Source organism: Chelonia mydas, chromosome 7, assembly GCF_015237465.2.
Source record: "Chelonia mydas isolate rCheMyd1 chromosome 7, rCheMyd1.pri.v2, whole genome shotgun sequence".
Taxonomy (NCBI): domain Eukaryota; kingdom Metazoa; phylum Chordata; order Testudines; family Cheloniidae; genus Chelonia; species Chelonia mydas.
The window spans coordinates 38,473,263-38,489,446 of NC_057853.1; the positions used below are offsets into that span (position 1 = coordinate 38,473,263).

Consider the following 16,184-nt stretch of genomic DNA (forward strand, 5'->3'; position numbering starts at 1 on the left):
CGGAGAACTTGCATTATTGGAGGGCAGTGAGTAAATGCGACTGTCATGCATGTCCTTCCTTCTGGGGCAGTTGGAGCAGATAGTTGTAGCGAATTGCGGAAAATAATACTAATCTCAACCCCCAAAGCATGTATAGTATTTCCAAAGTCTACAATAAAGGAAAGGAGGTACTTCCTCCTGCCATAGTCAAGGAATAAGGAACTCTGCATGAACACTGCATACATATAAATAAGTCAGTGGTAGCAAGCTGGCAAAAGACAAGTTCCAAGAATTGTAGGATCTGGCCAAAGGTCAGACAGTGCTCTGAGTGAGTCAGAGTTTGGTGTAGGCTGAATGGTTGTAGGCTGTAGTTCTAAATTTTCATTTTCAGCCCTGTCCAAATAGGTAAATAGCATTTCTAAGATACACTCAGGGAAGAATGGCTGAGACTCTGAATACTCACTGCGGGGAAGATGATGAAGTTCAGTTGTTTGGAAAGCCCCGTCCAGAATATGAGATTGATCTGGGGTAAAATAAGGGTCTTCAGTTGCCAGTGATGCTTTAATGGCTGATGTAGAGAGCTCAACCTTAAAGGAAATGAGTTGAAAGATCAGCTGCTGTGTAGCAAATCCCGTTTTCCCGCTCTGCTAATCTGTATTTAACTCATATCTGTATCAATTCTCCTCCCTTCACGAATAAAATGTGTATTGCTTTAAAGGAGGCAATACGAGCATCTTTCATCTGGGTGAGGATGAAGAAGCAACAGCCAAAAACTAAAGGAAGGGGAATAATGGGTTTTACATCTTTCCCTTTTCCTTGTCAAGAGAGACTGTAGGGTCTCCAAGCAGGGACCTTGCCTTCATCCTTCTCTGTAAAGTAGTGTTGGAACGATATAAATAAGGAAAGGGTGGGACAAACAGCTCTAATTATGGATGTTAGGGTGTGGAGTGTTATGGATGTTAAGGTGTGGAGTCATGGCCGGGACTATTCAGGGGTTAGACAGTGCCCAAGGTGAGAGAGAGAATGTCGAGTTTTCTTACAATGCCCAGACGGAGAGAACTGTCCTGCATTTTCAGGAAGGTGGCAGCACTATTCCTTACATGCATCTGAGCCCTTACGGACCCCCTCCCACACCATCCCGAATGTACGCAGAAGCTAGAATTAAGGAGAACTTGAATACTCACTGAAGAGGGAAGAGGGGATTGGAATTCCATGGCCCGCCCAAGCTTCTTGGGGCCGATCACTGAATGTGAGAGTCTGAACTCTCGGCTAATGTATACTGTGTCCTAAAATAAGAGAAATAGATGCAAAATATTATTAGCAGCTGAACAATGTCCTACTTGTCCTAAATATACCACAGTGGCCCCTGTTAATGCACAGCTAAATTCACCTCTGCCAGTACATTCTATTTAAATCCCCTCTCCTTGCCTCCAACTTGTAATAAAATCCATAGTTCAAAGGCTCTCGGGCTTGGCTATGGCAGTAGAACCAAGTAAATAATTGTGGGAAGGGGAACAACCAAAGTTGCTTTACCCAAACAAGTGTTACTATTACTCTATTACAGAGATAACACGATGTCTCTTACAAGTAGCGGAATTCAGATATCGTACTCCGAACTGCAGAATTGTCAGAATGGCAGGTGGTGGGCCAGGGAATTCAGGATAATATATAACTGGGCAGTTCTGAGTTCCCACTATAGGAATAGTAGTAAACTCCTTTGCCAAAGCAATAACTGACTCTTTGACTCACTCTGCAAATGTGTTAAGACTTTTCCTTTCCACTGAAGTGCAGTGATACGGGAGAATATGACAATCACACAGATAAAGAAGCGAAGCTCTCAGGAGCCCCTTCCCCACACTGCACTGTAGAAATAACCTTTATAAGTACTTTGTCCTCTTAGTAGAGCTATTCCTCACCCACTGCCTACCCTACAGTCCAAATGAAATACAGAGAGCAAAGTTGAGATCACACTAGACATGTGACTGCTGCATTTTCTGTTCCTAATTCCCTCATTTTCTCACTCTTGAGAGCATCATAACTTAGAAAAATAGGTCCCAAGCTCCAGACGTGGACATTCTCAGAGTATCTTAGACCCAGACTTTGCAGGGGTCGAGGCAGGACATAGACCTCTGGCTAAGGAAGAGTTTTTTGAACAGCACTGCATCCACATTTTCAGAAAGATGGGGGCCCTGTTCCACACATGTACCTGAAACCCTGCAGCCCCCAAAGTACTCTCACCTAGGGCAAGGAGTATGCTCATTGCCAGAATTACCTGATGAATGAGGACTGATGGGACTTTTTGAGAGGTGAGGAGGCTTCAATTGGGAAGAAAAAGTATGTGAGGGGGCCAAAAAGTAGCTTGCAAATTGGGTGTGGACACGTGGTCTGGCCCCCGATGGAACCTTCATCCTAAATGAAATGGAAACAACAAAATGTTAGGAATGGGTCGTGTACTGTCTCTCGGTTTAGGGTTGGAATACACAGTATGTTGATTATTCTGTTCCTCTGCGTCAAATGACAGACAATATCCCAATGAGTTCCTAATAAGAGTATTTTACCCGTAACCAAGGCAATTTATGAACAGTGGGTTTAAGGAATGCTGTGAACAGTAGAGGAGCTAAAGAATTGCTGACTCCAGCATTGAGCAGGAAACGTAATTTAAAAGAGTGGCTTAATGAGTTTTTGAGGCACCTACAAATATTGTTTGAGGAAGGGATCTCTGAGAGGAACCCAGACATTTAACCACTCAACCGTTAACGGGATTCAGTAGGAGACATGCGACAATATACACTAAGCAGAGTTGCCTGCAGGATTATGTGTGAAGCTGTCAGTGGTCTACATGATATTTGGAGGCTTTCTGGCTACACTAAGCGGCACCAAACCTCTGACCTTTTCCCCCGTCACCACCCCCGCATACAGCGTGTCCAATGTAAAACTTTTCTTATCTTCTTACCAAGAATCCAGCATTGACTTCAGGTAGTCCATCGTCCACTAATGGGTCCTCAGACCTTAACTGAATAAAAATAGAGAGGTTTACATTAGACATTAGGGAAATCTTCCATGCGGTTAAAGAGAGATGATCTGAGAATGGGAGTATCTTGTCTTCTGAAAGTGACCAGTGCCAGATGCTTCAGAAGGAATGAAAATTACTGGCAATTTCAGTGTCGTACAGTCCCAGCTTCTAGCAGCCTGACGTTTTAGGATACCTGGAGCATGGGGATTGAGTCCCTGACCATCTTGGCTACTAGCCATTGATGGACTTGTCCTCCGATGAAATTTATCTAATTCTTTTTTTGAACGCAGTTGTCCTGTTGGCCTTCACAACATCCCTTGGCAATGAGTTCCACAGGTTGACTATGCATTGTGTGAAGAAGTACTTAATTTTGTTTTAGATGTACTGCCTATTAATTTAATTGGGTGACCCCTTTTTTTGTGTTATGTGAAGAGGTAAATATATTTCCCTAGTTTGATAGATGGCTAGAGAGATGTTGTGGTGATTGGTGCTATATATTATATATATATATATATATATATATATATATATATATATAGTATATATATATATATATATATATATATATATATTATATATTTAGGATGACTGGCTAGACAGAGGATTAGTATTGTCTTTTGAAGATAGGGGCTGTTTTTCAGGTTGGTACTCATCTAATTAGTGAACAGGGCAAAGGGAATTCATTGAGCCATGAGGTTGATCTCTGCAGCTGACCATGGCCTGAAAACTATTCCCGTATCTCCTACAATCTCCCTCTGGTTATTAAGGGACTGATTAAGTTCATGTTTAAGGTTCTTCCCAGCAAACAAAATCCAGTGAGCTACTGTGACAGTGGAGTGCTCTGCTGCTTTCTTTAGGACAAGTTCAAAGGTGAGGTTTGTAGCAGTTGGAAAGGCATTTAGCAGCTGCTTTTTCAGTGCAGTTAATATGATCCATGAAATAAATTAAAAACCAGCATTGTAAACCAAGAGTCAGTAACTTCTGAGCAATTCTTATGGCATTAACTTCTCTCAGAGTCCTTATTTCGATAATGAAGTTAATAGTCCTTCAATATAAAGAAAAGTCAGAATGTGCTGCCGGCCAACACATGCTGCCGTGAACACATGCTCTAGTCGTTTGCTAGATCGACCCATTGTGCCCCCAGAAGGGGAAAATATGCAGGCTATTGCACTAGGATTATAGCTGAGCTGCTTTCGGTCACTAATCAATGTCTTTGCAATACCATAAAACAGGGAGTGGGCACAAGTGAGGGGATAGCGAAAGAACGAGATTTTATTTGCAAGGGGTAACCCATCTTCTAAGGACACGATACCACTAAGGTGTGCATATATGGGATAAAGTGAGCCTCACTGATATTGAATGTATAAGACACATAACAATCCATGACATGGACTCGTGGATTAGTAGGGGGAGAATTATTTAAGGGCCACACATTTATTTTCCTAGATTATTATGAAGGGAACTGAGTGGCTTAGGGGATTGATCCCGAGAACACTGCTCTTTATATTGGCCAGATCAGTATTGAAAGCAAGCCAATGGCAAAGCTGGGGACGAGATCTCAGATGTCTGGCTCTCCAGCCCCAGCACTAACTACAATGAAAAGAGCCACCCAAACAACAAATGATCCATGTTAAAACCCCCAGGACGGAAGGGTTGAAATCACAGGTGTAAGTTAGACCCAAGTAATGTTCAGGTATGCCTGAAATGTCTTGAAAGTCAAAGCTGCTGTTTGATTCAGCATCTCAGTTGACAGTCTGTGTATAATTCCTGCCATACTCGGTGAAGAGTCTTTCCAGGCTATCCTTTGTTAGCTTTGTTTTTGTTTGGAATCATCTCGGTTCAAAGGTACAGGAATAATCTATCTAATGCCCACGAAGAAGAACTAGGCGGAAACCCCTGTGGCCCCACAACTCCAGTCATAAAAAACTCCCACAGTTCTATTATGTTGGGTACATGAAAAAATGCACTTACTTCTGAGGTGTGAATGCCAAATCTTGAATCCAATGTAACAGAAATTGTCAGAATTGCTGCAGTACAGCACAGCACCAACTGTCTCTCTCTGAGGCCAAGTTGAGCACTGACTTTTGTTCGTTGCCTCAATAGCTTTGCTTGGGCTGGAGGATGTCACAATGAAGGCTGTGTCGGCAATTGCTATGACAACCAGGTGTTAACTCCCCAAAAGGGGGTGAGGTAGTGGCTGTTATGTATGTGTGCATCCCTGCCTGCCCTGCCCATTTGTTTGTGATGATATGCCCTCTCTAGAGACTAGCCCCAAAAGATAAATCAAAGCTCCAATTTTAGGGAGAACTGGTGGTAATTCTCTTTTTGCTCAAGTGACAGAGGCCTATTTTTGGAGCTGAAGATCCGAGTTCTGCTTCCCCTGCTTGGCTAACAGCTGGCATCTCTGGTGTGTGTCTGCAGTCAGCCCTGGTTCAGTAGAAGTAGTTCATCCCATAAGGGATGACAGGCAGCTCTAGAGAGGAGGATAGAACAGGAGAATCAGGAGAGTTGGGTTCTTTTTATGGTTCTGCTTCGACTGATAGGGACTCGTTGAAATTACTTAACATCGGTGCCCTGTGCCCCAGGGACAGACTACAGATGATTTTTCAATGATCTACTTTGTCTTTTTCAGTAAAGCTCCTGCTTAGGACATTTTGTGACAGGTTACAGGATACTGGGCTAGAAAATAGGTTACAGGATACTGGGCTAGATGGACCTTTGGTCTGACCCAGTATGGCTGTTCTTCTGTTTCTCTGTTACTGGACCTAGGTGCTGACTGGGAGCCAGAGAACTGGAATGCAAAAAAGGGGGCTGTGTGATTTCTTTTCTGCTTCTTGATAACCAGTGTGGGAGATGAGAAGACCTGTTTGTGACTGGTTGGGGAGTTTAACGTCAATGTTACCCACCAGTCTTGGGAGTATCTTCTCTCCCTTTTGCAGCCTGCCCTGTCCTGGGCATTTCCAGTGCGGGATGCCCTCGGCAAACTGGGTCACACATGGTGCAGTCAGCAGGATCCACAGTGTTAGAGAGCTTATTCCTTCACTCTCTCACTTCCTGGTCCTCCTCACATGAACAGAGGAGCAACAATCCCCAAAGTCCGAAGGTGCAAACAATTCAATGTTTATTGGGGTGAACTTCCAGCAAGCTTAAATCCAAGTTCCTTTTTCCTTATTTTTGAATCCCAACTTACTTCCTGTTTGCCCCTAGTTTATATAGTAATATTCTTAGCTATACCTTAACCAATCAGTCTACTGAAATCAGGGAGCTTTGTGAAGGGGTATGTGTGTGTATGACCAGGGTCGAAGACCTAACTTAGGAGGAAAGAGTAGATTTTTGGTGGGTGATGGATTGTTGTCAAGTAAAGTTTGTAAAAGTGAACCTGAACAAGGTAAAAAGTAATTTGCTTGAAGTAGCTCAGTATGATGAGCCCCTGTTTGCGAAAAAAGAGCAGTTTATCCGGTGGAGAAAATGTCTCCAGTTGTTTGTCTGTTGGGAGAGGCAACGTGCGTGTTAAGGAGGCTGCCCCAGTCTCCCACTATTTGTCTGTAAAGAGCCATGAGTGCTGGGATAAGGGAGAGAAAGGCTAATAAAGTTTAGATGAGCCTAGGCAGCCTTGTGAGCTGATGGCTTTGTCTGATCAGGAGTTTGGGAAGGCAAGCTTAGTGGACCACGAGTATCCCTATAACCTTACCTGTTAACGAGTGTGGAACAATTGTGGCAGTAAAGGAAATGTTCCTGTGTCTGTTAGGAGTAATGACTTGCCCAGGGAGGGAGCTGCCCCAATCTAGCAAGCAGTTGTCTGTGAACAGCCATGTGTGATGGGACAAGGGAAAGGAAATCTCAAATTGTTTGCCTGTTTAAAAATAGCAGCACGCCTGCTGAAGGAGAAAGTACCTCCAGTCCAGCAGCGCAAGTAGGGCGGCATGGTCCAGTCCGTTATAGCAGGGAAGATATTTACAGCTGGTATGACGTACCAGGAAAGAGGAGGAGCAGAAGGTGGGTCCGCTCATGCATTCTTACAGGTTCAGCATCATCATGCTGAGAGAGAGCAAATAATGGAGAAGGCTGATTCTCCCGTAGTAGAGAGAGACAGAGGAAAAACCAAAGAAAGAAGTAAAATGAATTATTTTATTTTATTTTATTCAATGATTGCTCAGTGGCAGTAGAAAACAGGAGACAGTCCTTAATCCCAGGAAGTTGACAGTAGAACAAACGTATATAAGCTTTTCAGTGGATGATATTGCAGTCGATGATGATGAAGTCTCACAGGAGAGCTTCTACTGATGGAAATATAGCCCAGTGGTGCAAGATCTCATAGGAGATGTTTCCAATAGATGAAACATCTATCAGCTACGGCTGATTGTATGTGGTCTTATGGGAGAATGTTTCCCATGGATATTTGCCAAATATGAGGTCTCCTAGGAGTTGTTTCCTAACGATGACTCTGGACCCTGATGGCATGTGGTCTCGTGGATGCATTTCCAGACGTTTGTTCCAGCCTGATAAATATTCTATTTTGGACAAAACATGGAACCTAGAAAGCAACCCAAAACTTCCAGTTATTTTCCATCTTCTCTTTGACCTTATATTGCTCTCATTTCTTTCAGCAAACAGAGGGCGATATTGACATATCATTTAAAATAGATCAGAGGACATCATTATGCTCATACGATCGTCCCTGGGACTGGGGAGAATGTGCAGGGAGGATGTGGGAGATGTTTGTCTGTGTGATGGAGGCTGAGAGGTTATCGCTAAAATAGAAGAAAAGAACTAGGTGTGAACAAAAAAGAGAGCTTTTTGAAACTGATCTTACTCTTAACTGTGAGCTGGGAAGCAGCTGTTCTAACATCAGCACAGGTGTTCTTTCCTAGATCGAAAAAGAAAGACAAAGGAAAGGAATGTACAGAAATTCTAGAACTCTGTTTGCTAGAAGTCTTGCAACTAGGCACCCGTTAATATTTCTTTGCAATTATGGAGTACAAGGGGGCAACGTGAGGAAAACATACAACATACCTTGGGTGTTCAATGACCATTTGCAAGTTTAGCCAGCCTGTACCCTGAGCCTGGCTGCCAGCTGACATCTCTATCAGATAGGTTTCAGAGTAGCAGCCGTGTAAGGTGCCACAAGTACTCCTTTCTATCAGATAGGATGCCCTAAGCTGACAATGCGGCAGTGTGTGTGTCTGTGTATAGTTTTGACCAGACAGCTTACCTCCATTACAGACTTGTAACGATCCTAGGGCAAGCTGCATATAAGAGTGGAGCTCAATAACCTGCGAGTGCCAGAGGATTGTCTGCTTACTGCAGTGTGGTTATTGAGAACCACAATGAAACTCCAAACTCATTTAAGAGTTGACGTGTTTTTACTTTTCACTTCTCTCCTCCTCCTCCTGATCTCTCTTGCCTCATCTTCCTTTGCGAACACCCATAGTCCCCATGCGAGTTCAGTGGGTTCACAGTTCTCCTCCACCCTCCCTGATCTTTGGGCAGAAGTTCACAGACAATGCTATAATTTCCCCCAGCAGAGATACCTGAGGTACTAGTTGAGAGGTTGAGACTAAACAGAGGTTGCATTGACACTAATGTTTTTGTTGGAATTGCCTCAGGTAGTTGCTGAGTCCTTTCTCTCCTCATCATTATGGCCAGCAATGTCGCTCCTTGAGAGAGAGAGCACAGATATGCATTTGGGAGCACCTGAAGTTCTCTCTTTGGTGCACACACCTGCAGAGGACAATAAGCCCAGGGTCAGTCTGTTTGATGTGTTTCTACTTCCAGGCTCTTCCTTTGTCCCTTCTTAAGTAACGCTGTCGCACCAGACCTTGTCTTTAAGACACAATAAGTAGGCAGCAAATAGGGGCATTCGTGCACTTGAAGTACAGGACACTTCTGCCAAATTATCTGAGACTGCATCCTAAGTTTATGGTCTTGGGGTCCTGACTGTCCTGACTTCAAAGTTGTAACTGCACTGAAGCTTTCTTGCAACTCATACGCTGCATTGCTGACATTGTGGGAACTTCAACAGTGGTGGCCATATCTCTGTGATGGGGGAATCTGAGTTCCTGTCCTCTGGGAGGGACAAAATATCTGATCAGTGCCTTGCTGGGGAGTCTAAACCTCTGCCCAGTGATCACTGGGGGAGAATAAACCTCTCTTGAATGATCTGTTGCGTATGGGGATAGAAACACCTCTCTTCATCGAGAGAGAATAAATCTCCAGAACGTAACTTGTCGTTTTCATGTAGTTTCACCTTCACTTGATGCACTATGTTGTGCAGTTGCAACACCCTCCATAACATAGAATAAGGAACTGGACTAATCCCTCTGTCTTTTATCCTCTTCCCTGCTGAACCCTGAATTCACTTAACTTTCATTTTCAGCTCTGAGTTACTGGATGTAACTGTGATTCTGTGTAATCTGATTCCATGTCCTCTGGGAGGGACAAAATATCTGATGAGTGTCCTGAGGAATCTGGAATTTGGTGCCTCCTTAGAATGCCTGGAGCAACATAATCATCTTCTATTTATGTTTTCGGGTAGATGGCAACTCTATTCCATGCTTTAAGCTGAGCCTTTACGACCCCTCTCCTCACAAAAGAAAGAAAGATGGACCTGCACAGTAGATCTCCTGTACTCACTGAATGGAAGAGGGTCTGCTCTAAATTAAAGCAAACCTCCTTCTGGATAGAATGGTTGGACTGAAGCCTCCCAGGGCAACGAACACGCTGTGATCTGTTCAATGGCCATATGCTGGAGTCCACATCCTAAAAGGACAGAAATAGAAAACTAAATGCTCATCCAAAGCTGAAAAATGGCAGTGCATAACCCTGTATAGACCTGAAATTTGACATGCACATCACAGCGGTAGGGAATCCACTCTCCTTCCCAGCAGACTACTCATCAATTCCCCTCATGTTTTCAAAGAGAACATGCAAAGCTTCTCTGCCCATGGAGGGCAGAAGAAGCAGTAAAGGATTGCGGTAGACACCAGCAAAGTCCAGTATATTACGGAGAACTTGCATTATTGGAGGGCAGTGAGTAAATGCGACTGTCCATGCATGTCCTTCCTTCTGGGGCAGTTGGAGCAGATAGTTGTAGCGAATTGCGGAAAATAATACTAATCTCAACCCCCAAGCATGTATAGTATGTTCCAAAGTCTACAATAAGGGAAGGAGGTACTTCCTCCTGCCATAGTCAAGGAATAAGGAACTCTGCATGAACACTGGCATACATATAAATAAGTCAGTGGTAGCAAGCTGGCAAAAGACAAGTTCCAAGAATTGTAGGATCTGGCCAAAGATCAGAGAGTGCTCTGAGTGAGTCAGAGTTTGGTGTAGGCTGAATGGTTGTAGGCTGTAGTTCTAAATTTTCATTTTCAGCCCTGGACAAATAGGTAAATAGCATTTCTAAAGATACACTCAGGGAAGAATGGCTGAGACTACTGAAGACTCACTGCGGGGAAGATGATGAAGGTCAGTTGTCTGGAAAGCCCCAGTCCAGAATATGAGATTGATCTGGGGTAAAATAAGGGTCGTCAGTTGCCAGTGATGCTTTAATGGCTGATGTAGAGAGCTCAACCTTAAAGGAAATGAGTTGAAAAGATCAGCTGCTGTGTAAGCAAACCCCGTTTTCCGCTCTGGCTAATCTGTATTTAACTCATATCTGTATCATTCTCCTCCCTTCACGAATAAATGTGTATTGCTTTAAAGGAGGCAATACGAGCAATCTTTCATCTGGGTGAGGATGAAGAAGCAACAGCCAAAAACTAAAGGAAGGGGAAATAATGGGTTTTACATCTTTCCCTTTTCCTTGTCAAGAGAGACTGTAGGGTCTCCAAGCAGGGACCTTGCCTTCATCCTTCTCTGTAAAGTAGTGTTGGAACGATATAAATGAAGAAAGGGTGGGACAAACAGCTCTAATTATGGATGTTAGGGTGTGGAATGTTATGGAGTGTTAAGGTGTGGAGTCATGGCCGGGGACTATTCAGGGGTTAGACAGTGCCCAAGGTGAGAGAGAGAATGTCGAGCTTTCTTACAATGCCCAGAGGAGAGAACTGTCCTGCATTTTCAGGAAGGTGGCAGCACTATTCCTTACATGCATCTGAGCCCTTAGAGACCCCCTCCCACACCATCCTTAATGTACGCACAAGCTAGAATTAAGGAGAACTTGAATACTCACTGAAGAGGGAAGAGGGGATTGGAATTCCATGGCCCGCCCAAGCTTCTTGGGGCCGATCACTGAATGTGAGAGTCTGAACTCTCGGCTGATGTATACTGTGTCCTAAAATAAGAGAAATAGATGCAAAATATTATTAGCAGCTGAACAATGTCCTACTTGTCCTAAATATGCCACAGTGGCCCCTGTTAATGCACAGCTAAATTCACCTCTGCCAGTACGTTCTATTTAAATCCCCTCTCCTTGCCTCCAACTTGTAATAAAATCCATAGTTCAAAGCCTCTCGGGCTTGGCTATGGCAGTAGAAACAAGTAAATGATTGTGGGAAGGAGAACAACCAAAGTTGCTTGACCCAAACAAGTGTTACTATTACTCTATTACAGAGATAACACGATCTCTACCTACAAGTAGCGGAATTCAAATATCGTACTCCGAACTGCAGAATTGTCAGAATGGCAGGTGGTAGGCCAGGGAATTCAGGATAATATGTAACTGGGCAGTTCTGAATTCCCACTATAGGAATAGTAGTAAACTCCTTTGCCAAAGCAATAACTGACTCTTTGACTCACTCTGCAAATGTGTTAAGACTTTTCCTTTCCACTGAAGTGCAGTGATACGGGAGAATATGACAATCACACAGATAAAGAAGTGAAGCTCTCAGGAGCCCCTTCCCCACATTGCACTGTAGAAATACCTTTATAAGTACTTTGTCCTCTTAGTAGAGCTATTCCTCACCCACTGCCTACCCTACAGTCCAAATGAAATACAGAGAGCAAAGTTGAGATCACACTAGACATGTGACTGCTGCATTTTCTGTTCCTAATTCCCTTATTTTCTCACTCTTGAGAGCATCCTAACTTAGACAAATGGGTCCCAAGCTCCAGACGTGGACATTCTCAGAGTATCTTAGACCCAGACTTTGCAGGGGTCCAGGCAGGACACAGACCTCTGGCTAAGGAAGAGTTTTTTGAACAGCGCTGCATCCACATTTTCAGAAAGATGGGGGCCCTGTTCCACACATGTACCTGAAACCCTGCAGCCCCCAAAGTACTCTCACCTAGGGCAAGGAGTATGCTCATTGCCAGAATTACCTGATGAATGAGGATTGATGGGATTTTTTGAGAGGTGAGGAGGCTTCAAGTGGGAAGAAAAAGTAAGTGAGGGGCCAAAAAGTAGCTGCAAATTGGGTGTGGACACGTGGTCTGGCCCCTGATGGAACCTTCACCCTAAATGAAATGGAAACAACAAAATGTTAGAAATGGGTCGTGCACTGTCTCTCGGTTTAGGGTTGGAATACACAGTATGTTGATTATTCTGTTCCTCTGTGTAAAATGACAGACAATATCCCAATGGGTTCCTAATAAGAATATTTTACCCATAACCAAGGCAATTTATGAACAGTGGGTTTAAGGAATGCTGTGAACAGTAGAGGAGCTAAAGAATTGCTGACTCCAGCATTGAGCAGGAAACGTAATTTAAAAGAGTGGCTTAATGAGTTTTTGAGGCACCTACAAATATACTTTGAGGAAGGGATCTCTGAGAGGAACCCAGACATTTAACCACTCAACCGTTAACGGGGTTCAGTAGGAGACATGCGACACTATACACTAAGCAGAGTTGCCTGCAGGATTATGTGTGAAGCTGTCAGTGGTCTACATGATATTCGGAGGCTTTCTGGCTACACTAAGCGGCCCAAACTCTGACCTTTTCCCCGTCACCCCCCCATACACTCTGTCACGCTGTACGTCGTGTACAATGTAAAACTTTTCTTATCTTCTTACCAAGAATCCAGCATTGACTTCAGGTAGTCCATCGTCCACTAATGGGTCCTCAGACCTTAACTGAATAAAAATAGAGAGGTTTACATTAGACATTAGGGAAATCTTGTATAAGACACATAACAATCCATGACATGGACTCGTGGATTAGTAGGGGGAGAATTATTTAAGGGCCACACATTTATTTTCCTAGATTATTATGAAGGGAACTGAGTGGCTTAGGGGATTGATCCCGAGAACACTGCTCTTTATATTGGCCAGATCAGTATTGAAAGCAGGCCAATGGCAAAGCTGGGGACGAGATCTCAGACGTCTGGCTCTCCAGCCCCAGCACTAACTACAATGAAAAGAGCCACCCAAACAACAAATGATCCATGTTAAAACCCCCAGGACGGAAGGAGTTGAAATCACAGGTGTAAGTTAGACCCCAAGTAATGTTCAGGTATGCCTGAAATGTCTTGAAAGTCAAAGCTGCTGTTTGATTCAGCATCTCAATTGACAGTCTATGTATAATTCCTGCCATACTCGGTGAAGAGTCTTTCCAGGCTATCCTTTGTTAGCTTTGTTTTTGTTTGGAATCATCTCGGTTCAAAGGTACAGGAATAATCTATCTAATGCCCACGAAGAAGAACAAGGCGGAAACCCCTGTGGCCTCACAACTCCAGTCATAAAAAACTCCCACAGTTCTATTATGTTGGGTACATGAAAAAATGCACTTACTTCTGAGGTGTGAATGCCAAATCTTGAATCCAGTGGAACAGAAATTGTCAGAATTGCTGCAGTACAGCACAGCACCAACTGTCTCTCTCTGAGGCCAAGTTGAGCACTGACTTTTGTTCGTTGCCTCAATAGCTTTGCTTGGGCTGGAGGATGTCACAATGAAGGCTGTGGCGCAATTGCTATGACAACCAGGTGTTAACTCCCCAAAAGGGGGTGAGGTAGTGGCTGTTATGTATGTGTGCATGCCTGCCTGCCCTGCCCATTTGTTTGTGATGATATGCCCTCTCTAGAGACTAGCCCCAAAAGATAAATCAAAGCTCCAATTTTAGGGAGAACTGGTGGTAATTGTCTTTTTGCTCAAGTGACAGAGGCCTATTTTTGGAGCTGAAGATCCAGAGTTCTGCTTCCCCTGCTTGGCTAACAGCTGGCATCTCTGGTGTGTGTCTGCAGTCAGCCCTGGTTCAGTAGAAGTAGTTCATCCCATAAGGGATGACAGGCAGCTCTAGAGAGGAGGATAGAACAGGAGAATCAGGAGAGCTGGGTTCTTTTTATGGTTCTGCTTCGACTGACAGGGACTCGTTGAAATTACTTAACATCGGTGCCCTGTGCCCCAGGGACAGACTACAGATGATTTTTCAATGATCTACTTTGTCTTTTTCAGTAAAGCACCTGCTTAGGACATTTTGTGACAGGTTGCAGGATACTGGGCTAGAAAATAGGTTACAGGATACTGGGCTAGATGGACCTTTGGTCTGACCCAGTATGGCTGTTCTTCTGTTTTCTCTGTACTGGACCTAGGTGCTGATTGGGAGCCAGAGAACTGGAATGCAAAAAAGGGGGCTGTGTGATTTCTTTTCTGCTTCTTGATAACCAGTGTGGGAGATGAGAAGACCTGTTTGTGACTGGTTGGGGAGTTTAACGTCAATGTTACCCACCAGTCTTGGGAGTATCTTCTCTCCCTTTTGCAGCCTGCCCTGTCCTGGGCATTTCCAGTGCGGGATGCCCTCGGCAAACTGGGTCACACTGGTGCAGTCAGCAGGATCCACAGTGTTAGAGAGCTTATTCCTTCACTCTCTCACTTCCCTGGTCCTTCTCACATGAACAGAGAGCAACAATCCCCAAAGTCCGAAGGTGCAAACAATTCAATGTTTATTGGGGTGAACTTCCAGCAAGCTTAAATCCAAGTTCCTTTTTCCTTATTTTTGAATCCCAACTTACTTCCTGTTTGCCCCTAGTTTATATAGTAATATTCTTAGCTATACCTTAACCAATCAGTCTACTGAAATCAGGGAGCTTTGTGAAGGGGTATGTGTGTGTATGACCAGGTCGAAGACCTAACTTAGGAAGGAAAGAGTAGATTTTTGGTGGGTGATGGATTGTTGTCAAGTAAAGTTTGTAAAAGTGAACCTGAACAAGGTAAAAGTAATTTGCTTGAAGTAGCTCAGTATGATGAGCCCCTGTTTGCGAAAAAGAGCAGTTTATCCGGGGGAGAAAATGTCTCCAGTTGTTTGTCTGTTGGGAGTGGCAACGTGCGTGTTAAGGAGGCTGCCCCAGTCTCCCATTATTTGTCTGTAAAGAGCCATGAGTGCTGGGATAAGGGAGAGAAAGGCTAATAAAGTTTAGATGAGCCTAGGCAGCCTTGTGAGCTGATGGCTTTGTCTGATCAGGAGTTTGGGAAGGCAAGCTTAGTGGACCACGAGTATCCCTATACCTTACCTGTTAACGAGTGTGGACAATTGTGGCAGTAAAGGAAATGTTCCTGTGTCTGTTAGGAGTAATGACTTGCCCAGGGAGGGAGCTGCCCCAATCTGCAAGCAGTTGTCTGTGAACATCCATGTGTGATGGGACAAGGGAAAGGAAATCTCAAATTGTTTGCCTGTTTAAAAATAGCAGCACGCCTGCTGAAGGAGAAAGTACCTCCAGTCCAGCAGCGCAAGTAGGGCGGCATGGTCCAGTCCGTTATAGCAGGAAGATATTTACAGCTGGTATGACGTACCGGAAAGAGGAGGAGCAGAAGGTGGGTCCGCTCATGCATTCTTACAGGTTCAGCACCATCATGCTGAGAGAGAGCAAAGAATGGAGAAGGCTGATTCTCCCGTAGTAGAGAGAGACAGAGGAAAAACCAAAGAAAGAAGTAAAATGAATTATTTTATTTTATTTTATTCAATGATGTGCTCAGTGCAGTAGAAAACAGGAGACAGTCCTTAATCCCAGGAAGTTGACAGTAGAACAAACGTATATAACTTTTCAGTGGATGATATTGCAGTCGCTGATATGAAGTCTCACAGGAGAGCTTTCTACTGATGGAAATATAGCCCAGTGGTGCAAGATCTCATAGGAGATGTTTCCAACAGATGAAACATCTATCAGCTATGGCTGATTGTATGTGGTCTTATGGGAGATGTTTCCCATGGATATTTGCCAAATATGAGGTCTCCTAGGAGTTATTTCCTAACGGTGACTCTGGACCCTGATGGCATGTGGTCTCGTGGATGCATTTCCAGACGTTTGTTTCCAGCCTGAT

General features: G+C 44.0%; 1 long non-coding RNA gene across 3 annotated transcripts in view; it reads right to left on the reverse strand.

Annotated features, from left to right (window-relative positions):
* Positions 1 to 499: 499 nt before the first annotated feature.
* The window catches only part of LOC122466635, a 47,608-nt gene continuing 31,923 nt past the window's right edge, over positions 500 to 16,184 (reverse strand). For all 3 annotated transcript variants that reach the window (XR_006292302.1, XR_006292300.1, XR_006292301.1), the window contains 4 exons: positions 12,944 to 13,003; positions 2,252 to 2,388; positions 1,164 to 1,265; positions 500 to 566 (listed from right to left, as the gene is read on the reverse strand). This is a non-coding gene — a long non-coding RNA (uncharacterized LOC122466635). The remainder of the gene's footprint in view (positions 567 to 1,163; positions 1,266 to 2,251; positions 2,389 to 12,943; positions 13,004 to 16,184) is intronic.